Source organism: Arachis ipaensis, chromosome B6, assembly GCF_059453495.1.
Source record: "Arachis ipaensis isolate K30076 ecotype BB chromosome B6, ASM5945349v1, whole genome shotgun sequence".
In the NCBI taxonomy this organism is placed as follows: Eukaryota; Viridiplantae; Streptophyta; class Magnoliopsida; order Fabales; family Fabaceae; genus Arachis; species Arachis ipaensis.
Genome location: NC_142441.1, coordinates 56776241 through 56803386, shown reverse-complemented (window position 1 = coordinate 56803386; position 27146 = coordinate 56776241). Strand labels below are relative to the sequence as shown.

The 27146-nt window shown below is 41.7% G+C and overlaps 1 non-coding gene across 1 annotated transcript; it reads right to left on the bottom strand.

Annotated features, from left to right (window-relative positions):
• Window positions 1-13498: 13498 nt before the first annotated feature.
• LOC148555688 (small nucleolar RNA R71) lies at window positions 13499-13602 on the bottom strand. The gene has a single exon (XR_015886637.1). It is a non-coding gene; the product is annotated as a small nucleolar RNA R71 (small nucleolar RNA).
• Window positions 13603-27146: the final 13544 nt, after the last annotated feature.

The window sequence follows — 27146 nt, the reverse complement described above, 5'->3', positions numbered from 1 at the left end:
GCTCTTTCTCGGATTTCTGGAAGTAGGTCGAGTTCTTCCCTTTAAAGTTGGGAGTTGGCTTTTTCATTATAGTGAATCACTCTGGGCGACTCTTCTTCGACTTCCACCGGGATCATTGCCTCCATTTCGTAAGCTAATCGGAAGGGTGATTCCTTTGTGGTGGAGTGTGATGTTGTCCGGTATGCCCATAGGACTTGTGGGAACTCTTCAGCCCAGGCACCCTTTGCGTTCTGTAATCTCCATTTTAGCCCAGCCAATATGACTTTGTTGGTAGCTTCGGCTTGTCCATTGGCCTGGGGATGTTCTACGGAGGTGAATTGGTGTTTTATGTTCAGATCGGCCACCAACTTTTTGAAGCCTGCATCTGTGAATTGGGTGCCATTATCTGTGGTGATATAGTATGGAACCCCAAACCTTGTGACAATGTTTCTATATATGAATTTTCGACTTCTTTGAGCAGTGGCGTTGGCTAGGGGTTCTGCCTCAACCCATTTTGTAAAATAGTCTACCCCAACTATAAGGAATTTGACTTGTCCTGATCCCTGAGGGAAAGGTCCGAGAAGGTTGAGTCCCCACTTTGCGAATGGCCAAGGTGAGGTTACGCTGATGAGTTCCTCTGGTGGGGCGATGGGAAAGTTGGCATGTTTTTGACAAGGTGGACATGTCTTTACGAATTCTATGGCTTCCTTTTGTAGAGTTGGCCAATAAAATCCTGCCCGGAGTACCTTTTTGGTAAGTGCCTGTGCTCCGAGATGATTGCCACAGATGCCGCTGTGTACTTCTTCTAAAACTTCCTTTGTGTTGGAAGTCGGTACACATTTTAATAATGGTATTGAGATCCCTCTTTTGTATAGAGTATTATTTATGATGGTGTAGTATTGTGCCTCCCTTTTTAACCTCTTTGCCTCCTTTTCATCTCTGGGGAGTGTTTCTATTTTGAGGTAATCAATTATGGGAGTCATCCATCCATGATCCTGACCTGTTATGGCTAGGACTTTTTCTTCTTCCGAGATTGACGGGTTCTGCAGCATTTCTTAGATGAGGCTTCTATTGTTGCCCCATGGTTTGGTGCTGGCTAGTTTTGAGAGTGCATCAGCTCGAGCATTCTGTTCTTGGGGTTTGTGATGGATCTCATATTCTCTGAGTTGTCTGAGCTGTTTCCTGGTTTTGTCCAAGTATTTTTTCATGGTGGAATCTTTGGCTTGGTAGCTTCCGGCTATTTGTGAGGTGACTACTTGTGAGTCGCTGAAGATGATAAGCTTTTGAGCTCCAACCTCCCTAGCCAGCTTCAAACCAGCTAGTAGTGCCTCATATTCAGCTTGGTTGTTTGAGGTAGGGAACCCAAATTTGAGGGAGAGTTCGATTTGGATTCTTTGGTCGCTTTCAATTATCACACCCGCGCCGCTTCCAGTTTTATTTGAGGAACCGTCCACGTAGAGATTCCATTATGTGGTGATTTCTGAGGTGTCTGTAAATTCTGCAATAAAGTCGGCCAGATACTACGATTTGATGGCTGTCCGAGCTCCGTATTGAAGGTCGAATTCAGACAACTCGACTGCCCATTGCAAGATTCTGCCTGCTAGGTCTGTTTTCTGCAAGATCCCTTTTATGGGCTGGTTGGTTCGAACCCTAATGTTGTGAGCTTGGAAGTATGGACGAAGTCGTCGAGATGTTAGTATGAGAGCATAGGCAAATTTTTCTATTTTTTGGTAGTTCAGCTCGGATACTTGTAATGCTTTACTGATGAAATATACGGGTTGTTGTCCACTGTCGTCTTCTCGAACTAGTGCTGAGGCTACTGCCCGACTTCCTACCGCGAGGTACAATATGAGTGGTTCTCCCTCCCGTGGCCAAGTTAGGATAGGTGGCTGTCCCAGGAATCTTTTGAAATTTTGGAAGGCCTGCTCGCACTCCGTTGTCCATTCAAACCTCTTTCCCTTCCTTAGAGTGGCGTAGAAGGGGAGAGATTTTATTGCCGATCCGGGTAGAAATCTGGACAAGGCTACCAACCTTCCGTTGAGTTGTTGTACCTCTTTGACACAAGTCGAGCTCTTCATGTCGAGTATGGCCCGGCATTTATCCGGATTTGCCTCGATTCCTCTTTGTGTGAGCATAAAATCCAAGAATTTGCCAGCTTCTACTGTGAAGGTGCATTTTGCAGGATTGAGTCCCATGCCATTCCTTCTTATAGTGTCGAATACTTGGGTCAGGTCGGACAATAACGTGTCTTCACTTTGTGTCTTTATTAACATGTCATCCACATAGACTTCCATGGTTTTTCCGATGTGATCCGTAAAGACCTTATTCATTAATCTCTGATAAGTCGCTCCCACGTTCTTAAGACCAAAAGGCATGACGATGTAGCAGTAGTTTGCTTTTGGGGTTAAGAATGAAGTTTTTTCTTGGTCGGGTGGATACATTGGGATTTGATTGTATCCCGAATACGCGTCCATAAACGAGAGGTATTTATATCCGGAGGAAGCATCCATGAGAGCGTCGATACTTGGGAGCAGATAAGGATCTTTTGGGCAGGCTTTGTTGAGATTGGTATAGTCAGTGCACATCCGCCACTTCCCATTCGATTTTTTCACCAAGATGACGTTAGCTAGCTACAGTGGATACTTGACTTCTCTTATGAATCCTGCCTCTAGTAGAGCTTGTACCTGCTCTTCTGTAGCTTGGGATCGTTTTGGTCTGAGCTTTCTACGTTTCTGTTGTACTGGCCGAGATCTTGGATAGATTGCTAACTTGTGGCACATTAACTTGGGGTCTATGCCTGGCATGTCTGCAGCCTTCCATGCAAAGAGGTCGACATTGTCTCGTAAGAACTGTACGAGCGATTCTTTTATATCTCCTTTTAGGATTGTACCGATATTAGTTGTTTTGTCCGGGATGTCTCCGATCTGGACTTTCTCTACTTTGCCTTCGGGTTTTGGGCGGAGTTCTTCCCGCCTCTGAACTCCACCGAGTTTGATTGTGTGGAATTCTTCTCCTCTGCCTTTGAGGTTTAGACTTTCGTTATAACAGCGGCGCGCCGTCTTCTGGTCTGCTTTTATTGTAGCTATCCCTTCTGCAGTTGGAAACTTCATGCATAGATGTGGAGTCGAGACTATTGCGCCGAGCTGATTCAATGTTGTCCGTCCTATTAAGGCATTGTAGGTTGAACTCACGTCGACCACGATGTAGTCTATCTTGAGTGTTCTAGACTGGTTTCCTTTCCCAAAGGTTGTGTGTAGAGAGATGTATCCAAGTGGTTGAACTGGGGTATCTCCCAGTCCGAACAGGCTGTTCGGATATGCCTTGAGTTCTTTTTCTTCCAGACCGAGTTTGTCGAAGGCAGTTTTGAACAAAATGTCGGCGGAGCTTCCTTGGTCTATCAGTGTGTAGTGGAGATTTGCATTTCCCAATATCATAGTAATGACCATAGGATCGTCGTGTCTTGAGATGATGCTGGATGCGTCCGCTTTGGTAAAAGTAATTGTGGGGATGTCGGGTGTTTCCTCTTTTCCCTCAACATGATATACCTCTTTAAGATACCTTTTGCGAGATGATTTGGAGATCCCTCCTCCCGCAAATCCTTCGTGTATCATGTAGACATGTCTCCCGGGCGTACGAGGTGGTCGTTCAGCCTGTCCGACATCTTCATCCCTTCTTCTTTTTTTGGGATCGTCTGCTCGGCTCGCCAAATACTGATCTAACTTTCCTTCTCTTACCAGTTTTTCTATGATGTTTTTTAGGTCAAAACATTCGTTGGTGGAATGTCCGTAGATTCGATGATATTCACAGTATTCGGCCTAGTTTCCTCCTCCTTTTTTGCTTTTGAGTGGTCGAACTGGAGGTATCTTTTCAGTATGGCATACTTCTCTGTAGACATCCACAAAGGATACCCGAAGAGGAGTATTATTGTGGTATTTTTTTATCTTTTCTCCATGTTGATCTTTTTTCTTGGATTCTTTGTCTCTATCTTGGGAGGAGTAGGAGAATCCGAATTTTGAGGTCTCTCTTAGTCAAGAGTTTTTCTCCATGTTGATATACTTCTCAGCTCGTTCTTGTACCTCATTTAGAGATGTGGGATGCTTTTTTGATATGGAGTGGCTAAAAGGCCCCTCTTGTAGGCCATTGATGAGGCCCATGATGGCTGCTTCTGTGGGCAGACTTTGTATGTCTAGACATGCCTTATTGAATCTTTCTATGTAGCTGTGGAGACTTTCCCGATCTCCTTGTTTTATTCCTAATAAACTTGGGGCATGCTTGGTTTTGTCTTTCTGGATAGAGAATCTAGCTAGAAACTTTTTGGCTAGGCCGTCGAAGCTTGAGATGGACCTGGGGGGTAGATTGTCGAACCACTTAATCGCCTTTTTATTAAGGTAGTCGGGAAGGCTTTATAGCGGACTGCGTCTAAGGCGTCAGTGAGGTACTTTCGACTCCTGAAGTTACTGAGGTGATGGCTGAGATCTGCCGTACCATCATATAAGGTCATATCTGGGAGTTTAAAGTCCTTTGGGATTTTGGTCTTCATGATATCCTTGGTGAATGGATCTTAGTCCTTGCGAGAGCTACCCTCGTGAGTGGATCTAGTAGCTTTGGCTTTGAGATCGTCTTCGAGTTTTAGGAGTTTCTCCTCCAATTCCCGGCGTCGCTTTATCTCCCTTTGTAGGTCTTTCCCAGCTTCTCACTAATGTTAGGCTTCTTTCTCAAGTTGTTTTAAACGATCTTGAAGCATCTCAAGGGCTCCCGGGTTTGGTGAATTATTGTTCCTGTTAGGTTGCGGGATATCTTTTGGGGTAGTGTCTGTGTTTTTGTGCGGCATTCTATCTTTTAGGTCCGAGTCGTGGTCGTTGTCATGGTTGTCCGCCATGGTGGTGGGATGACTTCCAGATTCCCAAGCAACGGCGCCAATATTCCGAGGGTTACCTGAAACTGTTGGTCGATCTCGGATGAGATCTTCTGTGCTGGTCGAAGCTGACATGTCTGGCTGGCAGATGGTGGCCGAAGCTATCACGTCTGACTTCTTAGACTGGCTACTCTGCTGATCCTTCGTCACCGGAGGGTGGTGGTACCTGCAAGGGACTCCGATGCTTAAGTTAGCAAGGGTATTAAGTAGGTTTTTAATAGAATCAGAGTATGAGTTATACCTAGGTGCTCCAGTGTATTTATAATGGTGTGGAGTGACCTTTTTAGATAAGATAAGTTAGTTATCTTATCTTATCTTTGAGTGAGGTCATCTTATTTTCAAGGGAACCACGCTTATTTCTGTACGCTTGGGCTGCCTTCGGATTGGGGTCGTATTCCTCTATTTGGGCCCTTTATTGGGCTTTCCTGGCAATTTGGCCGAGCTCTTTGAGAAGAGGTCAGATAGTCTGACCTGAAGAGGTCGGTCGCCTTGTCGCTAAACATCCCGGGTCGGATAGCTCGACCCAGGGTATGAACAGTTAGTTTTTGTTAAGTTTAGGATTTTGTTGCTTATTTTTGTAGCTTTTGTTTTCATTTGCTATCATGAATTCTCACCCCTTTAGCCATGATTTTGGTTCAAATTATGTTGTAGAAAATGGGAGCTACAATGAGGATGTGCATCAAGGATTTGGGAATCAAAGATGGGAGGAGCCTCAAGGGATTGATCAACCTTATTGGCAACAACCCCCTCCGGTTTCTTATGGGTATAATTCTAATCCTAATGCATATCAATCTAATGGATGTAGTGACCCTTATTGTGATTGTCAACAACCACCACCACATGCCTATGAACCACCCCCTCAACATGACTTTGAACCACGTTACTCACAAGCCCCCTACCACCAAACACCTCATTATGACCCTAATTCTTATCCACCATACCAACCACCTTGTGAACCATATGAACCACACATGGAACCACCACCATTTCAACACAATTACTCTCAAGAACCACCTCAATATACACCACCTCCATACCCTTACCAAGATGAACTAACTTCCAATTATGAAACTTCCTTCCCAAACAATGAACCTTCTTTTTCCATACCACCTCTAATGGATTATTCTCTCCAAGAATGTGTTAGTTCTTACATTCAAAGGCAAGAAGAGAACCAAAAGGAGTTCAAGGAGTTAGAAGCCAAGATAGTTACAATAGTAGAAACCGTTCGCAATATGTTCTCCTCCCGCCTAAGCCTATGCAATCAAGGAACTCCCATTGTTGAATGTGGGGTAGCAATCAAGGAGCATAGTGAGGGAGTGAGTTTAGATCTTCAAGGTGTAGAAGAAGGGATGAAACAAGGATTGCCACAAGGGGAGGAAGTCGACATAATTGAGCCGGAAGAAGTGGTTGAAGCCTTTGAAGAGGTTGACCAAGAGATGGATTCAATCATTGAAAAATTCTTATGTACAATTGAATCCTCTCCAATTGGGTTTAACATAGAGGGTAGAGAAGAAGATACCTCACCTCCCATACTCTTGGTAAGAAATGAAGAAAAGATTAAATTGGAAGGAAGCCACCAAGATGAGGAGGTTGAGCAAGAAGCAAGCTCCATCATTGAAGATGATTCTACACCAACTGATGAGTCTTTTGGAATTGATGAATCTCCTTTATTGTGTTGTGAAATTGATGACAAGGAGGACCGTGCACAACCTCCAGCATATGGTTTGAGCAATGAAGGGTGTATAGAAGAAGTTGGTGAGCAAGGAATTGAAGTTGAAGAAGCTTGCAAGGAGGTGGAGGTAGTCAAGAAGGAGCACAAGGGCATAGACCTCGCATTGGCTAAGTGTGGGGAGGTCACCCTTCCTAAGTCACCATCATTGGTGCACAAAATTGTGATTATCAACAATGGCGCCAAAAACTTGGTGCTCTCAAACGTGAATCACACTTTGTCACAACTTCGCACAACTAACCAGCAAGTGCACTGGGTCGTCCAAGTAATAAACCTTACGTGAGTAAGGGTCGATCCCACGGAGATTGTCGACCTGAAGCAAGCTATGGTCACCTTATAAATCTCAGTCAGGCGGATTCAAATGGTTTTAGAGATTTGATAATTAAGAGATAAATAAAACGTAAAATAAAGATAGAGATACTTATGTAATTCATTGGTGAGAATTTCAGATAAGCGTATAGAGATGCTTTTGTTCCTCCTGAACCTCTGCTTTCCTGCTGTCTTCATCCAATCCTTCATACTCCTTTCCATGGCAAGCTGTATGTTAGGCATAATTATTGTCAATGGCTACATTCTGTCCTCTCAGTGAAAATGGTCTAATGCGCTGTCACTACATGGCTAATCATCTGTCGGTTCTCAATCATACTGGAATAGGATTCAGTGATCCTTTTGTGTCTGTCACTACGCCCAGTACTCGCGAGTTTGAAGCTCGTCAGAGCCATCCCTTCCCAGATCCTACTCGGAATACCACAGACAAGGTTTACACTTTTCGGATCTCAGGAATGGCCGTCCATGGATTCTAACTTATACCACGAAAATTCTAATATCTCGGACTCGGTCCCCTGTATTAGATACCTAAGAGATACTCATTCTATCTCATCTTCATGTAGAACGGAAGTGGTTGTCAGGCACACATTCATAGGTGAGAATGGTGATGAGCGTCACATAATCATCACATTCAATATGTTCTTGGGTGCGAATGAATATCTTAGAATAGGAATAAGCTTGAATTGGAATAGAAAAACAATAGTACTTTGCATTAATTCATGAGGAACAGCAAAGCTCCACACCTTAAACTATGGTGTGTAGAAACTCTACCGTTGAAAATACATAAGTGATAATGGTCCAGGCATGGCCAAATGGCCAGCCCCCATAAAGGTCTAAGATAGCATAAAACTTATCAAAAATCTCCAATAGAATGGTAAAAGGTCCTGTTTATATCAGACTAGTTACTAGGGTTTACAGAAATGAGTAATTGATGCAGAAATCCACTTTCGGGGCCCACTTGGTGTGTGCTTGGACTGAGCATTGAGCTTTACACGTGTAGAGACTTCTCTTGGAGTTGACCGCCAGTTTGTAACCTGTTTCTGGCGTTTAACTCCACTTTGCAACCAGTTTCTGGCGTTTAACTCAATAATGGGCTAGGAAGCTGGCGTTGAACGCCAGTTTGCGTCCTCTAAACTCGAGCAAAGTAAGGACTATTATATATTACTGGAAAGCCCTGGATGTCTACTTTCCAACGCAATTGAGAGCGCGCCATTTGGAGTTCTGTAACTCCAGAAAACCCACTTTGTGTGCAGAGAGGTCAGAATCCAACAGCATCTGCAGTCCTTCCTCTACCTCTGAATTTGATTTTTGCTCAAGTCCCTCAATTTCAGCCAGAAAATACCTGAAATCACAGAAAAACACACAAACTCATAGTAAAGTCCAGAAATGTGATTTTTATTTAAAAACTAATAAAATTATACTAAAAACTAACTAAATCATACTAAAAACTATGTAAAAACAATGCCAAAAAGCGTATAAATTATCCGCTCATCACCGTGACCCTAAGTACTTTGTTTTCCAGTATTACCACCAGATACATAAATGCCACAGACACTTTAACTGGGTGAACCCTTTCAGATTGTGATTCAGCTTTGCTAGAATTCCCAAGCAACTGAAAATCAAATAGGATAAAAAGAAGAGAATATACTATAAATTCCAAAATATGAATGAAACTTAGCTCCAATCAGATGAGCGGGACTAGTAGCTTTTTGCCTCTTGAATAGTTTTGGTATCTCACTTTATCCCTAGAAGTTCAGAATGATTGACATCTATAGGAACTTAGAATTTAGATAGTGTTATTGATTCTCCTAGTTCAATATGTTGATTCTTGAACACAGCTACTTTGAGTCTTGGCCGTGGCCCTAAGCACTTTGTTTTCCAGTATTACCACCGGATACATAAATGCCACAGACACATAACTGGGTGAACATTTTTAGATTGTGACTCAGCTTTGCTAAAGTTCCCAATTATAGGTGTCCAGGGTTCTTAAGCACACTCTTCATTTGCTTTGGACCTCGACTTTAACCACTCAGTCTCAAGTTTTCACTTGACACCTTCATGCCATGAGCACGTGATTAGAGACAGCTTGGCTTAGCCGCTTAGGCCAGGATTTTATTCCTTTAGGCCCTCCTATTGATGCCAGGGCATCTTAGCCAGTTTCACTGACCTTTTCTTTATTGTTTTTAGGTTAGTTTCATGCATTTTCTTAGGAAATAAGCTAGTTTTGGGTAGATATTCACTTACACCTTGATTCAAGCATACATTGTGCATTTCACATTATTTCATGAGGATTTTGCATAAGTTTAGTGACAAATTGTATGTTGCATTGCCCATGACTTGGACTAGAACTTTGATGCACTCTATTGCTTGATTTCAGGACCAAAGGAAGCAAGGAAAGGGAGGAAGAGAAGTTGAGAATGACACTCTATTGCCAATGACACTCTCAAAGCCATCATTGCCCACGTTAAGAGTCACATTAACTAAGTTAACGTGAACTCTAACGTGGAAAAGAGAAGTTGAGCCAACGTTAGTGACACTTAACATTGTCACTAACGTTGGCAAACACTCATGAGTGGCCACGTTAGAGCCCACGTTAACCTAGTTAACGTGACCTCTAACGTTAAAGGGGGAAGAGAAGCCAACGTTAGTGACATTCAACATTGTCACTAACGTTGGCCTAAGGATGCAACACACCACGTTAACTCCCACGTTAACTTGGTTAACGTGGGAGCTAACGTAAGAAGTGAGAGTTATCGACAACGTTAGTGACACTCAACATTGTCACCAACGTTGGAAGCAACCACACAACTCCCCAAGGAGCCACGTTAACTTCCACGTTAACTTAGTTAACGTGGAAGCTAACGATGAGGAATGAATGATGAGCCAACGTTAGTGACACTCAACATTGTCACTAACGTTGGGATGGCTAAGAATGGTCACGTTAGAAACCACGTTAACCTAGTTAACGTGGACTTTAACGTGAGATCTAGGGGCACATTGGAACGTTAGTGACAATGTTGAGTGTCACTAACGTTCTCGAAGGTTGGCAAGACCACGTTAGAAGCCACGTTAACCTAGTTAACCTGGGCTTTAACGTGAAGCAAAAAGGGGCACACTAGAACGTTAGTGACAATGTTAAGTGTCACTAACGTTCTCGAAGGTTGGCAAGGCCACGTTAGAAGCCACGTTAACCTAGTTAACGTGGGATCTAACGTGAGGCAAATGGGTACATTGGAACGTTAGTGAAAATGTTAAGTGTCACTAACGTTCTCGAACTTATACTTTCACTAAATGATTAACACCCCTTACGCCCTGAGCTGAAGTCTCTGCCCACTTAACACTTTCTCTCTGCAAGTAAAGTGATGCTAGGGCATTTTGGCCAGTTTCACTGACCTTTTCTTTACTGTTTTTAGGATAGTTTCATGCATTTCTTTAGGAAATAAGCTAGTTTTGGGTAAATATTCACTTATGCCTTGACTCAAGCATACATTGTGCATTTTACATGATTTCATGAGGATTTTGCATAAGTTTAGTGACAAATATTATGTTGCATTACTCATGACTTGGACTAGAGCTTTGATGCACTTTGTTGCTTGGTTTTAGGACCAAAAAGAAGCAAGAAAAGGAGAGGTAACTTGCAAAGATTAATGAGAAAAGTGATTGCCAATAACACTCTCAAAAAGCCATCAATGCCCACGTTAAAGAGTCACGTTAACCAAGTTAACATGAACTCTAACGTGGAGAAAAGAAGTTGAGCCAACGTTAGTGACACTCAACATTGTCACTAACGTTGGCACTTACTCATAAGTAGCCACATTAGAAGCCACGTTAACCTAGTTAACGTGGCCTCTAACGTTAAGGGGGAGGGAGAGAAGCCAACGTTAGTGACATTCAACATTGTCACTAACGTTGGCCTATGGTGCTAAGTACCACGTTAACTCCCACGTTAACTTGGTTAACGTGGGAACTAACGTAGAGGATGAAGAGTTGTCGACAACGTTAGTGACACTCAACATTGTCACTAACGTTGAAGCAACCACACTACCCCCAAGAGTCACGTTAACTTCCACGTTAACTGGGTTAACATGGAAGCTAACGATGAGGAATGAAGGATGAGCCAACGTTAGTGACACTCAACATTGTCACTAACGTTGGGATGGCTAAAGATGGCAACGTTAGAGGCCACGTTAACCTAGTTAACGTGGACTCTAACGAGAGACCCAGGGGCACATTGGAACGTTAGTGACAATGTTGAGTGTCACTAACGTTCTCGAAGGATGGCAAAGGCGATGTTAGAAGCCACGTTAACCCAGTTAACGTGAGCTTTAACGTGAAGCAAGAAGGGGCACACTAGAACGTTAGTGACAATGTTGAGTGTCACTAACGTTCTCGAAGGTTTACAAGGCAACGTTAAAAGCCACGTTAACCTAGTTAACGTGGGTTTTAACGTGAGGCAAAGGGGTGCACTGGAACGTTAGTGACAATGTTAAATGTCACTAACGTTCCCGAACTTGGACTTTCATTAAATGATTAACACTCCTTACGCCCTGAGCTTAAGTCTCTGCCCACTCCGCACTTTCTCTCTGCAAGTAAAGCCAAGCCCAAATAAAGAAAGGAACTGCTTCAAACTCAAGATCCAAAGGCCCAAGACTTGAAGAGTGAACTAGAAGCTGAGAAGAGTAGTATATATCGGAGTAGCTTTGAATTGTAAAATAGTTCTGGAGGCTGAGAAATTACTCTCTGTATTTACTTTCTTTGCAATTTCTAGTTTCATGATGTATTCTCCATCTTTATTTTCATTTTCAAGAGCTACGAACAACTAAACCCCTTTCATTGGGTTAGGGAGCTCTGTTGTAATTTGATGGATCAATACTAATTTTCATTGTTCTTCTTCTATCTTTCCTCTTGATTTTACTTGAAAGCTTTCGGTCTTCATCCAATTGAGTAGTTATCTTGGAAGAGAAGCTATTCAAACTTGGATCTCTTTTGAACCTTGGAAGAGGAATGAAGAGATCAAGCTAGAAATGCTTTCTCATGCTGGACCAAACTGGGTTTGGATGGGTATGTGACTGTAACCCTCTCAATACTTGGTTTGGGAAATGCATGTGGTATAATCAGTGACCATACTTCATCTCTTCTCATGAGCAATTGACCAAGGAATTGGCTATTGATCAAGATTTGAGAGATTGAATTGCAAGGAATTGCAATTCAATCACTTAAGATTGCCAAGGAGATCAATGAGTGCATTGATTGAGGAAGAAATGAAAATGAACTTGATCCGGAGAATTGCAACATCTCCTAAGCCCAATGAACTCCCCATCTCTAATCTTACCCATTCTCTTTAATTTCTGTCATTTACTTTTATGAGCAAATCCCCCATTCCCATTTACAATTCTGCAATTTATTTTCAGTCATTTACTTCCAGTCCTTTAATTCTAGCATTTACTTTTCTGTTATTTACATTCCCGCCATTTTATTTTCTGCAACTCTCAACCCAAATTCTAGATTCGCTCAACTAGAACATTCTTCTAATTAAAGTTGCTTGATCAATCAATCCCTGTGGGATTCGACCTCACTCTATTGTGAGTTTTTACTTGACGACAACTTCGGTACACTTGCCAAAGGGAGATTTGTTGAGAGACAAGTTTTCCGTGCATCAAGTTTATGGCGCCGTTGCCGGGGATTGATTGTGCATCAACAATGATTAGATTGGAAGATCACTAGATTGAGCATTTTATTTTGTGTATTTCATTTTCTGTTTGATTGATTTACTTTTTGTTTTAGTTAAACTTCTTCCCTTCTCCCTCTACTCTTTTGTTTTTCTTTGTTATTTTCAATTCTGTTTGCTAACCCACTAACTGTTTGATATATTGCATCACCCACAACTAACATCAATTCTGACACAAATACTGTCTGCACCTATATTCTCTGCTTGTACTTGTTGGTTGTATGACAGGGAGAAGAAGCGGGGCTTCGACTTCCTTTGATTCTGAACCAGAGAGAACCTTCCTTAGACTAAGGAGGGAGGCAAAAGGAAAACGAGTAGTTGGTGCTGAAGAAGAAGAGGAACAGTTTGAGGAATACTTTGAACCAAACATGGAAGAAAACATGGAAAATCATCATGAAGAAGAGACTCACAACCATGCAGAGGAGGTGGAACAAATCATGCTGGGGAGGATAGAAGAGTTTTGGGCTCTTACATTAATCCAAACCCAGGCAATTGTGGAAGTAGCATCCAAAAACCAACAATCCATGCCAACAACTTTGAACTTAAACCACAGCTCATCACCCTTGTTCAGAACAACTGTTCGTTTGGAGGAGGTGTTCAAGAAGATCCCAACCAACATTTGACCACCTTCCTGAGAATATGTGACACAGTGAAATCTAATGGTGTTCATCCTGACGCCTATAGATTACTCTTATTTCCCTTCTCACTTAGAGACAAGGCAGCCAAGTGGCTGGAATCCTTCCCAAGGGAGAGCTTGACAACTTGGGAGGATGTGATGAACAAATTTTTAGCAAGATTCTACCCTCCTCAACGAATCAATAGGCTGAAAGCTGAGGTCCAAACCTTCAGGCAACAGGATGGTGAGACTTTGTATGAAGCATGGGAGAGGTTCAAAGACTTTACAAGGAGGTGTCCACCTGACATGTTCAACGAATGGGTCCAGCTGCACATTTTCTATGAAGGCCTCTCTTATGAGTCAAAGAAGGCAGTAGACCATTCATCTGGAGGGTCCTTGAACAAGAAGAAGACCATTGAGTAAGCCATAGATGTTATTGAAACAGTAGCAGAAAACAACTACTTCTATGCTTCCGAAAGAGGGAACACAAGAGGAGTGATGGAGCTAAACAATGTAGACGCTCTGTTGGCCCAAAACAAGCTCATTACCCAGCAGCTGGCTGACCTCACCAAAAAGATGGAGATGAACCAAGTAGCAGCAATCTCCACTTCATCAACAACACAAGAAGGATTAAACCAAGAAGCAGAAAGGAGTCAGGAGCAAGCCAACTACATTGGGAATTCACCAAGGAAAAACTATGATCCATACTCCAAGACTTACAACCCTGGATGGAGAAATCACCCGAACTTTGGGTGGGGAAGTGAGCAAGATCAAAACCAAGACCAGAGACGTTACAACTCCAATAACAATGTAGCTCATCAACAATTCACCCAGAGGACATCTCAACACCCCCACAACAACACTTCTCCACATACTTATCAAAACCAATACAGCACATCTGCTCCGAACCACTCATCAATTGATGACAGGCTCTCTAAGATTGAAGCCTTACTTGAAGGAATAAGCCAAGAGATTCAAGAAAATAAGGTGTTCAAAGAGGAGGTGCGAGCCAATATTAAGAACCAGGGAGAAACCATTAGGAAGCTGGAATTCCAGGTGGGATACTTAGCTGAGAGGATTCCCAAACCTACTGATAGCTTCCCAAGTGACACTGAGAAAAACCCCAAGGGAGAAGCAAAGAAAGTAAGATGGGAAGATTGCAAAATGGTCACTACAAGTGATCAAGAGATTGAAGACAAGCAAGGCAAAATGTGCAAACAACCTGAAGACAACTCAACAAAGGAGGAGGACAGAGATCACAAAGAACCAGAAATCTCACAACAAGAACTGCTGAAGCTCTATGCACCATTCCCTCAACTGCTCAAAGGTGCTATGGGAAAAAGAATATACTCAAGGTTCCTAGACTTGTTTGCATCTTTGCATGTGAACATACCATTCATCAAGGCAATTCAACAAATGTCTGCATTCATCAAATATATGAAGGAACTTCTTCCCAGGAAAAGCTCACTCAAGGGAGGGCAGACTATAGTGATGAACAAGGAATGCAGTGCCCTTATTCAACCTGAGTTGCCTACAAAAAGAAGAGACCCAGGAAGTTTTCATATACCTTGTGCCATAGGTGAAAATATGTTCGACAGAGCACTATGCGATTTAGGGGCCAAAAGAGGGTGAATCCTATTCCAGCATGATCAGGAACCTCAGATGATTAGTCGTGCTGTGACAGAGCATTTGGACCATTTTCACAAGAGGAGGGGATGTAACCATTGACAAAGGTGATGCCCCAACACACAGCTTGCCATAGAAGGACGTGCGTGCGTGAATCAGAAGACAAAGGAAAGCAGAGATTCAGAAGACTAAGCATCTCCAAAACTCCAACATATTCTCCATTACTACATAACAAGTAACCTTTAACCCATGCTCTCTTGTTTATTCGCAATTCAACTGATAAATACAATTGACTTCCTGACTAAGAATTGCAAGATAACCATAGATTGCTTCAAACCAACAATCTCCATGGGATTCGACCCTTACTCACGTAAGGTATTACTTGGACGACCCAGTGTACTTGCTGGTTAGTGGTACGAGTTGTGAAAAGTGCGATTCACATTTCGTGCACCAAGTTTTTGGCGCCGTTGCCGGGGATTGTTCGTGTTTGAACAACTGATGGTTTATTTTGTTGCTTAGATTAGGAAAATTTTTCTTTTTGGTTTAGAGTCTCTTATTATTGTTCTTAGTTAAAAATATCCTTCTTCAAAACAAGTGTTACATTTACTGCTCAATTGGCTAGAGCGTTGGTCTAAATCTGTGGCAGTTTGGTACACTCTTTTTAAAATCTTTTTCAAAAATAATATTTTCTCTATTAAATTTTGTGCCAAACTTTAAGTTTGGTGTTTTCTAGTTGATTTCCCTTGGGTTTTCGAAAATTTTAAGTTTGGTGTCCCTTCTTTATGTTCTTGTGTTCTTGTGAGTCTTCAAAGTGTTCTTGAGTTTTCCTTGTGTTTTGATCTTAAAATTTTAAGTTTGGTGTTCCTTGGTGTTTTCCCTCCAAAATTTTCGAAAACAAGGAGCATTAGATCTAAAAATTTTAAATCTTGTGCTATTTTATTGTTTTTCTCTTTCCTCACTAAATTCAAAAATATATTTTACCTCTAATTTTAAAACAATTTTCGAAAATTATTTTTAAAAATTCAGATTTTTTTTCAAAATTTAAAATCTTTTCCAAATCATATCTTTTTCAAAACTTCCTTACCACTTTCTCTCTCTTTTCTTTTTTTTTTTCCGAAAATCTTCACCTATTTTTATTTATTCTATTTTAATTTATTTTATCTTCGAAATAAATAAATAAATAAAAATAAAATTTTTACTTGACATCATCTCCCTTTCTCCATCATGGATCTAAGTGGAAATGAACAGTCCAGGAGGACTCTGGGGTCATATTCTAACCCCTCTACTGCTTCATATGGGAGTAGCATCTGCATACCCTCCATTGGAGTCAGTAGCTTTGAGTTGAATCCTCAGCTCATTATCATGGTGCAGCAAAGTTACCAGTATTCCGGTCTTCCACAGGAAGAACCTACAGAGTTTCTAGCACAGTTTCTACAGATTGCTGACACAGTACATGATAAAGAAATAGGTCAAGATGTCTACAGACTATTACTGTTTCCATTTGCTGTAAAAGATCAAGCTAAGAGGTGGTTGAGTAACCAACCTAAGGCCAGCATAAGGACATGGAAACAGCTAACAGAAAAATTCCTGAATCAATACTTTCCCCCAAAACGGATGACACAGCTAAGGCTAGACATCCAAGGCTTCAAACAAGGAGATAATGAATCTCTTTATGATGCCTGAGAGAGATACAGAGAGATGCTATGAAAATGCCCCTCTGAAATGTTTTCAGAGTGGGTTCAGTTAGACATCTTCTATTATGGGCTTGCAGAAGGAGCTCAGATGTCTTTGGATTACTCAGCTGGTGAATCTATCCACATGAGAAAGACAATTGAAGAAGCTCAAGAGCTCATTGATACAGTTGCCAGGAATCAGCATCTGTACCTAAGCAGTGACCCTTCCATGAAAGAAGTGGTTAAAACAGCAACTGCTGAACTCAGTCCTGTAAAACAAGCTGCTGAATTCAATCAGCAATTGGACTTTCTAACAAAGCAGTTAGCCGAATTCAAAGATAGACTACAAGAGACAAGGATGGCTAATATACATATGGACGAACAGTTTAAGCAAACAAAGCAGCAGCTGTCAAGGCAAATAACAGAAGAATGCCAAGCAGTTCAACTAAGAAGTGGAAAAACATTAAATACCCCACCTCAAGGCAACAAAAAGCTAAGAAATGAGCAAACCACCCAAAATTCACCTGAGTACAGTAAGAGCCCAGGAAAAGTAATTTTGGAACTAAAACGCCAGAAATTTGGTGGAAGGCTAGCGCTGAACGCCCAGACCATGCTCAAGACTGGCGTTCAACGCCAGAAACAAGGCAGGACTGGCGTTCAACGCCAGAAATAGGCAAGGATCTGGCGTTGAACGCCCAAAATGAGCAAGATCTGGCGCTAAATGCCCAAAATGGGCACAGTTCTGGCGTTCAGACGCCAGGAACAGACAAGGAGTTGGCATCTAACGTCACTCCAGTCTCTAACTCTAGCACTCAATTGCCAGTGAGGGATCAGACACACACAAATACTGAAAGCAACCCCTCTAAAAAGGCTTCTTCAACCACTTCTGTAGGCAATAAACCTGCAGCAACTAAGCTTGAAGAATATAAAGCCAAGATACCTTATCCTCAAAAACTCCGGAAAGAGGAGCAGGATAAGCAATTTGCTCGCTTTGCAGATTATCTCAGGACTCTTGAAATAAAGATTCCATTTGCAGAAGCACTTGAGCAAATACCTTCTTATGCCAAGTTCATGAAAGAGATCTTGAGTCATAAAAAGGATTGGAGAGAAACAGAAAGAGTTCTCTTCACTGAAGAATGCAGTGCTGTCATTCTGAAAAGCTTTCCTGAGAAGCTCAAAGACCCTGGGAGTTTTCTGATACCATGCATATTAGAAGGTCAATGCACCAAGACAGCTTTATGTGATCTTGGGGCAAGCATCAACCTAATACCTACATCCACTATCAAAAAGCTTGGCTTAACTGAAGAAGTTAAACCAACCCGGATATGTCTCCAACTTGCTGATGGCTCCACTAAATACCCATCAGGCGTGATTGAAGACATGATTGTCAGAGTTGGGCCATTCGCCTTTCCCACTGACTTTGTTGTGCTGGAAATGGAGGAGCACAAGAGTGCTACTCTCATTCTAGGAAGACCCTTCCTAGCAACTGGACGATCCCTCATTGACGTCCAACAGGGGGAAATAACGCTGAGAGTCAATGATGATGAGTTTAAGTTGAACGCTGTCAAAGCCATGCAGCATCCTGACACATCAAAAGACTGCATGAAAGTTGATCTTATTGACTCTTTGGTAGAAGAGATCAACATGGCTGAGAGTCTCGAATCAGAGTTGGAAAACATCTTTAAAGATGCTCAGCCTGATTTAGAAGAGTCAAAGGACATGAAAGAGCCTCTGAAAATTCTTCTGGGAGAAGAAAAACCTCCTAAACCCGAGCTCAAGCCATTACCACCATCCTTGAAATATGCATTTCTGGGAGAAGGTGACACTTTTCCAGTGATCATAAGCTCTGCCTTAAATTCACAGGAAGAGGAAGCACTTATTCAAGTGCTAAAGACACACAAGACAGCTCTTGGGTGGTCCATAGGTGACCTTAAGGGCATAAGGCCAGCTAGATGCATGCACAAAATCTTATTGGAGGATAACGTTAAACCAGTGGTTCAAACACAGAGGCGGCTAAATCCAGCCATGAAAGAAGTGGTGCAAAAAGAGGTCACCAAACTACTAGAGGCTGGGATTATTTATCCTATTTCTGATAGCCCCTGGGTGAGCCCTGTCTAAGTCGTCCCAAAAAAGGGAGGCATGACAGTGATTCATAATGAAAAAATGAACTGGTTCCTACAAGAACAGTTACAGGGTGGCGCATGTGTATTGACTACAGAAGGCTCAATACAGCCACCAGAAAGGATCATTTTCCTTTACCATTCATAGACCAGATGCTAGAAAGACTAGCAGGTCATGATTATTACTACTTTTTGGACAGCTACTCAGGCTATGACCAGATTGCAGTAGATCCTCAAGATCAAGAGAAAACAGCATTCACATGCCCATCTGAGGTGTTTGCTTATAGAAGGATGCCATTTGGGCTGTGTAATGCGCCTGCAACCTTCCAGAGATGCATGCTCTCTATTTTCTCTGATATGGTGGAAAATTTTTTGGAAGTCTTCATGGATGACTTCTCAGTATATGGAGACTCATTCAGCTCCTGTCTTGATCACCTGAAACTTGTTCTGAAAAGATGCCAAGAGACCAACCTAGTTTTAAACTGGGAAAAATGTCACTTCATGGTGACTGAAGGGATTGTTCTTGGGCATAAAATCTCAAACAAGGGAATAGAGGTGGATCAAGCAAAAATAGAGGTAATTGAAAAATTACCACCACCTGCCAATGTTAAGGCAATCAGAAGCTTTCTGCGGCACGCAGGATTCTATAGGAGGTTTATAAAGGATTTTTCAAAAATCGCAAAACCTCTAAGAAATCTGCTAGCTGCTGACATGCCATTTGTGTTTGACACAGAGTGCCTGCAGGCGTTTGAAACGCTGAAAGCTAAGCTGGTCACAGCACCAGTTATTTCTGCACCAGACTGGACATTACCATTTGAGCTAATGTGTGATGCCAGTGATCACGCCATTGGTGCAGTATTGGGACAGAGGCATGACAAGCTTCTGCACGTCATTTATTACACTAGTCGCATTCTAAATGATGCCCAGAAAAATTACACAACCACAGAAAAAGAATTACTTGCAGTGGTTTACGGCATTGACAAGTTCAGATCATACTTAGTAGGATCAAAAGTGATTGTGTATACTGATCATGCTGCTCTTAAATATCTACTCAGAAAGCAGGATTCAAAACCCAGGCTCATCAGATGGGTGTTGCTTCTGCAAGAGTTTGATATAGAAATAAGAGACAGAAAAGGGACAGAGAACCAAGTGGCTGATCATCTATCCCGGATAGAGCCAGTAGAAGGGACGCCCCTTCCCTCTCCTGAGATCTCTGAGACCTTTCCGGATGAGCATTTATTTGCCATTCAGGAAACACCATGGTTTGCCGATATTGCAAACTATAAAGCTGCAAGGTTCATACCCAAGGAATACAACAGGATACAAAAGAAGAAATTAATTACTGATGCAAAGTACTACTTGTGGGATGAACCCTATCTCTTTAAGAGATGTGCAAACGGAATAATCTGTAGGTGTGTGCCTGGAGAAGAAGCACAGAGGATCCTATGGCATTGCCATGGATCTCAATATGGAGGCCATTTCGGAGGTGAGTGAACAGCCACCAAGGTCCTCCAATGTGGCTTCTATTGGCCCACACTCTATAAAAATTCCCGAGAGTTTGTACGTAACTGTGACAGTTGCCAGAGAGCTGGTAATCTGCCTCATGGTTACGCCATGCCTCAACAAGGAATCTTGGAACTTGAGTTGTTTGATGTATGGGGAATTGACTTCATGGGACCTTTCCCACCATCATACTCAAACACTTATATCCTGGTAGCAGTTGACTATGTATCAAAATGGGTTGAGGCCATTGCCACACCCACCAATGATACTAAAACAGTGCTGAAGTTCCTCCAGAAACATATCTTTAGCAGGTTTGGTATTCCTAGAGTACTAATCAGTGATGGGGGCACTCACTTCTGCAATAAACAGCTTTACTCTGCCATGGTTCGGTATGGAATTCGCCATAAGGTGGCTACTCCATATCATCCACAAACTAATGGGCAAGCTGAAGTCTCTAACAGAGAATTAAAGAGAATACTAGAACGGACAGTTAGTACCCGTAGAAAGGATTGGGCACGGAGCTTGGATGATGCTCTGTGGGCTTACAGAACAGCATTCAAGACCCCTATAGGGACCTCTCCATACCAACTTGTGTATGGTAAGGCATGTCACCTGCCCGTGGAACTGGAACATAAAGCCTACTGGGCAACCAGATTCCTAAACTTTGATGCCAAATTAGCAGGAGAAAAAAGATTGCTCCAGCTAAATGAGCTAGAGGAATTCAGATTCACAGCTTTCGAAAATGCCAAGCTTTATAAAGAGAAATAAAAAAAGTGGCATGACAGAAAGCTGTCGTCTAGAATCTTTGAGCCAGGACAGAAGGTTCTGCTGTTCAACTCTAGACTCAGGCTATTCCCCGGGAAATTAAAATCCCGGTGGAGGGGACCATACGTGATTACAAGTGTATCACTATATGGTTATGTGGAGCTTCAAGATATTGATTCCGATAAGAGGTTCATTGTCAATGGACAAAGAATCAAGCATTATCTTGAAGGCAACGTTGAGCAAGAGTGCTCAAGGCTGAAGCTAGACTAAAAGCTCAGCAAGGTCCAGCTAAAGACAATAAAGAAGCGCTTGCTGGGAGGCAACCCAGCCATGGGGCATCAATCCTCCAAGCATTTTGCCCCATTTCTATTTTTATTTTTATTTGTTTATATAGAGTTCATCGATAACAAGGTAAAGAATCAATTGCATAAGTTCACAGGGTTACAGAAGGAATCTGCACACAAAACAGAGAAAAAAAGCTCACTGGCAAGAGAATGCCAGTAAAAGCCCATTTTGGGCGTTCAGCGTCCAAAAGGGGCAGCCAGTGGGCGCTGAACGCCAGTAAGGATAGCAATCTGGCGTTCAACGCCAGAAAAGGGAAACAACTGGGCGTTGAATGCCCAGGAGAACAGCATTTGGGCGTTGAACGCCCAAAACAGGCAGTGTTTGGGCGTTCAAACGCCAGGATGATGGGGAGGAGGCAAATTCATTTTTCTTCATATTTTTTCATTCCAATCTTAATTTTCTTACTTCAATTAATGATTTCTTGCATAAACATGTTAAGAACCCTGATTTCTAAAATCCCTAATTTCTAAAAACCCTACCTTAAAAATATCAAATATATCTTAATCCATAAGCACAAACCCTCTTTGCAAATTCAATCCAACTCTTTTCAAATCTTTTTAAAAACAAATCTACCTTTTCAACTCATCAATATCTTTTTCAAAATCTCCAATTTATCTTTTTCAAAAAAATAAAATCTAGATCTATCTTTTTCAAAAATCTTCTCTTATCATATCTTCTATCTTATCTTTTCCAAATCAATCTTTTTTATCATATCTTTATCTCTTTTTTTTCGAAAACCCACCCTCCCTCCCCTTCCATCAACAATTGCACCTAGCTCTCCTTCTATCCCTTTCCTTTCTTTTCTTTTGCTTGAGGACAAGCAAACCTCTAAGTTTGGTGTGTTTATCTGCGATCACTAAGATCATGGCTCCTAAAGGAAAACAACCCACTCCAAGAGGCAAGAAAGAGAGTGTTCCAAAACCACTTTGGAATCAAGAGAAGTTCTTATCTAAAGAACATTCAGACCATTATAACAAAATAATGGGTCTGAGATCAGTGATCCCGGAAGTTAGATTCGATCTGAAAGAAGATGAATATCCAGAGATCCAAGAGCAAATTCGAATTAGGAACTGGGAAGTCCTAGCTAATCCTGAAACGAAAGTAGGAAGGAATATTGTCCAGGAGTTTTATGCTAATATGTGGCAGACTGACAAGCAAAAACTATCTGGAACTGCTTTCTATGAATATCGGACCATGGTCAGAGGAAATATTGTTCATACCATCCCTGATAAGATCAGAGAGACCTTAAAGCTACCTCAGCTGAAAGATGATCCAGACTCCTTCAACAGGAGAATGATGAAAACAGACAAGGGCCTGGATAAGATTCTAGAGGACATATGTATCCCTGGAGCCAGGTGGACCACCAACACAAAGGGTGTCCCAAATCAACTCAAGAGAGAGGATCTCAAACCAGTCGCCAGAGGATGGCTGGACTTCATTGGGCATTCTCTGTTGCCTACTAGCAACCGTTCTGAAGTCACAGTTAAAAGAGCAGTGATGATCCATTGCATCATGATGGAAAAAGAAGTGGAAGTTCATCAGCTGATCTCAGCTGAATTCTACAAAATTGCTAACAAAAATTCTAAAGAGGCCAAGTTGGCTTATCCAAGCGTGATTTCTCTGCTCTGCAAGGACGCCGGGGTAAGGATGGGAATAACTGAGTATATCTCAGTTGAGAAACCAATCACCAAAGCATCAATGGAAAGACAACAAGCACAGGATGATCCCACCAAGAAGAAAACACAGGAATTTCTCCCAGAAATCCCTCAATCTGAATACTGGAGTATCTTGAGACGTCTGTCACCAAGATACGGGAAGCTATGGAGCAAATAATAAAAGAACAGAAGGAACACAGTCAAATGCTGACCTATATGTTTAAAGAACAAGAGGAGCAAGGGCGTGACTTAAGGGAATTGAAGCGCCAGAAGTTATCTCTTGAAGAATCAAGCACCCCACGGATCAGAGGAACACCCATTTCCCAGAACAAAGGTTGTTAAATTCCAATTTCTGCTTTAACTCTGTGATAGTGTCATTAGAGAAGTTCACCTTAGGAGTCATATAGTTGTAATTAGTATCTATTTTGATTTTATCTCCAATTAAGCCATAGTCTATTTTTCTCATCATCAGCAAACATGAATAAAATAGTAGATCTTTTGAATAAGAGGCAATGAAATTTCGAGTTTTAATAAGAGAAATTCTAATTAGTTACATGTGGTGGCAATACTTTCTATCTTCTGAATGAATGCTTGAACAGTGCATATGTATTTTGAATTTGTTGTTTAAGACTGTTAAATATGTTGGCTCTTGAAAGAATGATGAACATGAGACATGTTATTGATAATCTGAAAAATCATAAAAATGATTCTTGAAGCAAGAAAAAGCAGCAAAAAAAAAAAGCCAATAGCCCTTAAAACCAAAAGGCAAGGGTAATAAAAAGGATCCCAAGGCTTTGAGCATCAGTGGATAGGAGGGCCTGAGGGAATAAAATCCTGGCCTAAGCGGCTAAACCAAGTTGTCCCTAACCATGTGCTTGTGGCGTGAAGGTGTCAAGTGAAAACTTGAGACTGAGCGGTTAAAGTCAAGGTCCAAAGCAGAAAGAAGAGTGTGCTTAAGAACTCTGGACACCTCTAATTGGGGACTTTAGCAAAGCTGAGTCACAATCTAAAAGGTTCACCAAATTATGTGTCTGTGGCATTTATGTATCCGGTGGTGACACTGGAAAACAAAGTGCTTAGGGCCACGGCCAAGACTCATGAAATAGCTGTGTTCAAGAATCATCATACTGAAATAGGAGAATCAATAACACTATCTGAATTCTAAGTTCCTATAGATGCCAATCACTCTGAGCTTCAATGGATAAAGTGAGATGCCAAAACTGTTCGGAAGCAAAAAGCTACTAGTCCCGCTCATCTAATTAGAATCTGAGCTTCACTCAAAAACTCTAAGATATTATTGCTTCTCAACCTATTAGTCTTCTATTTTATTTGTCTAGTTGCTTGAGGACAAGCAACAGTTTAAGTTTGGTGTTGTGATGAGCGGATATTTTATACGCTTTTTGGGGTTAATTTCATATAGTTTTTAGTATGTTTTAATGAGTTTTTAGTTTGTTTCCTTTAGTTTTTAGGAAAAAATTCATATTTCTAGACTTTACTATGAGTTGTGTGTTTTTTTGTAATTTTAGGTATTTTTCTGGCTGAAATTGAGGGAGCTGAGCAAAAATCTGATTCAGGCTGAAAAAGGACTGCTGATGCTGTTGGATTCTGACCTCTCTGCACTCAAAGTGGATTTTCTGGAGCTACAGAACTCAAAATGGAGTGCTTCTATGTGAGTTGGAAAGTATACATCCAGGGCTTTCCAGCAATATATAATAGTCTATACTTTGCTCAAGGATAGATGACATAAAATAGCGTTCAACGCCAGTTCTCTGCCCAATTCTGGCGTCCAGCGCCAGAAAAGGATTAAAAGTTGGAGTTCAACGCCAGAAATGGATCCAAACCTGGCGTTGAATGCCCAAAACAGCCTTATGCACGTGAATTGTTTAAGTCTCTGCCCCAGCACACACCAAGTGGGCCCCAGAAGTGGATCTCTGCACCACCCATCATAGTTTACTCATTTTTTGTAAACCTAGGCTACTAGTTTAGTATTTAAACAACTTTTAGAGACTTATTTTGTATCTCATGACATTTTAGATCTGAACTTTGTACTCTTTGATGGCATGAGTCTCTAAACTCCATTGTTGGGGGTGAGGAGCTCTGCTGTGTCTCGATGAATTAATGCAAGTATTTCTGTTTCCATTCAAACATGCGTGTTCCTATCTAAGATATCCATTCGCGCCTAACTATGGAGAAGGTGATGATCAGTGACACTCATCACCTTCCTCAATTCATGAATGTGTGTCTGACAATAACCTCCGTTCTACATCAGATTGAATGAATATCTCTTAGATTCCTTAATCAGAATCTCCGTGGTATAAGCTAGATTGATGGCGGCATTCATGAGAATCCGGAAAGTCTAAACCTTGTCTGTGGTATTCCGAGTAGGATTAAGGGATTGAATGACTGTGACGAGCTTCAAACTCGCGAGTGCTGGGCGTAGTGACAGACGCAAAAGGAGGGTGAATCCTATTCCAGCATGATCGGGAACCTCAGATGATTAGCCGTGCTGTGACAGAGCATTTGGACCATTTTCACAAGAGGAGGGGATGTAACCATTGACAAAGGTGATGCCCCAACACACAGCTTGCCATAGAAGGACGTGCGTGCGTGAATCAGAAGACAGAGGAAAGCAGAGATTCAGAAGACTAAGCATCTCCAAAACTCCAACATATTCTCCATTACTGCATAACAAGTAACCTTTAACCCATGCTCTCTTGTTTATTCGCAATTCAACTGATAAATACAATTGACTTCCTGACTAAGAATTGCAAGATAACCATAGATTGCTTCAAACCAACAATCTTCGTGGAATTCGACCCTTACTCACGTAAGGTATTACTTGGACGACCCAGTGCACTTGCTGGTTAGTGGTACGAGTTGTGAAAAGTGCGATTCACATTTCGTGCACCAGTTAACGTGGGAGCTAACGTAAGAAGTGAGAGTTGTCGACAACGTTAGTGACACTCAACATTGTCACTAACGTTGGAAGCAACCACACAACCTCCCAAGGAGCCACGTTAACTTCCACGTTAACTTAGTTAACGTGGAAGCTAACGATGAGGAATGAATGATGAGCCAACGTTTATGACACTCAACATTGTCACTAATGTTGGGATGGCTAAGAATGGCCACGTTAGAAGCCACGTTAACCTAGTTAACGTGGACTTTAACGTGAGATCTAGGGGCACATTGGAACGTTAGTGACAATGTTGAGTGTCACTAACGTTCTCGAAGGTTGGCAAGGCCACGTTAGAAGCCACGTTAACCTAGTTAACCTGGGCTTTAACGTGAAGCAAAAAGGGGCACACTAGAACGTTAGTGACAATGTTGAGTGTCACTAACGTTCTCGAAGGTTGGCAAGGCCACGTTAGAAGCCACGTTAACCTAGTTAACGTGGGATCTAACGTGAGGCAAAGGGGTACATTGGAACGTTATTGAAAATGTTAAGTGTCACTAACGTTCCCGAACTTATACTTTCACTAAATGATTAACACCCCTTACGCCCTGAGCTGAAGTCTCTGCCCACTTAACACTTTCTCTCTGCAAGTAAAGCCAAGCCTAAATGCAGAAAAGAACTACTTCAAACTCAAGATCCAAAGGCCCAAGACTTGAAGAGCAAACTAGAAGCTGAGAAGAGTAGTATATATAGGAGTAGCTTTGAATTGTAAAAGAGAGTTTGAGGAGGCTGGAAGAGGAGAACTACTCTCTGTATTTTACTTTCTCTGCATTTTCTAGTTTTATGATGTATTCTCCATCTTTGTTTTCATTTTTTAGAGCTATGAACAACTAAACCCCTTTCATTGGGTTAGGGAGCTCTGTTGTAATTTGATGGATCAATACTAATTTTCATTATTCTTCTTCTATCTTTTCTCTTGATTTTACTTGAAAGCTTTCGATCTTCATCCAATTGAGTAGTTATCTTGGAAGAGAAGCTATTCAAACTTGGATCTCTTTTGAACCTTGAAAGAGGAATGAAGAGATCAAGCTAGAAATGCTTTCTCATGCTGGACCAAATTGGGTTTGGATGGGTATGTGACTATAACCCTCTCAATACTTGATTTGGGAATGCATGTGGTATAATCAGTGACCATACTTCATGTCTTCTCATGAGCAGTTGACCAAGGAATTGGCTATTGATCAAGATTTGAGAGATTGAATTGCAAGA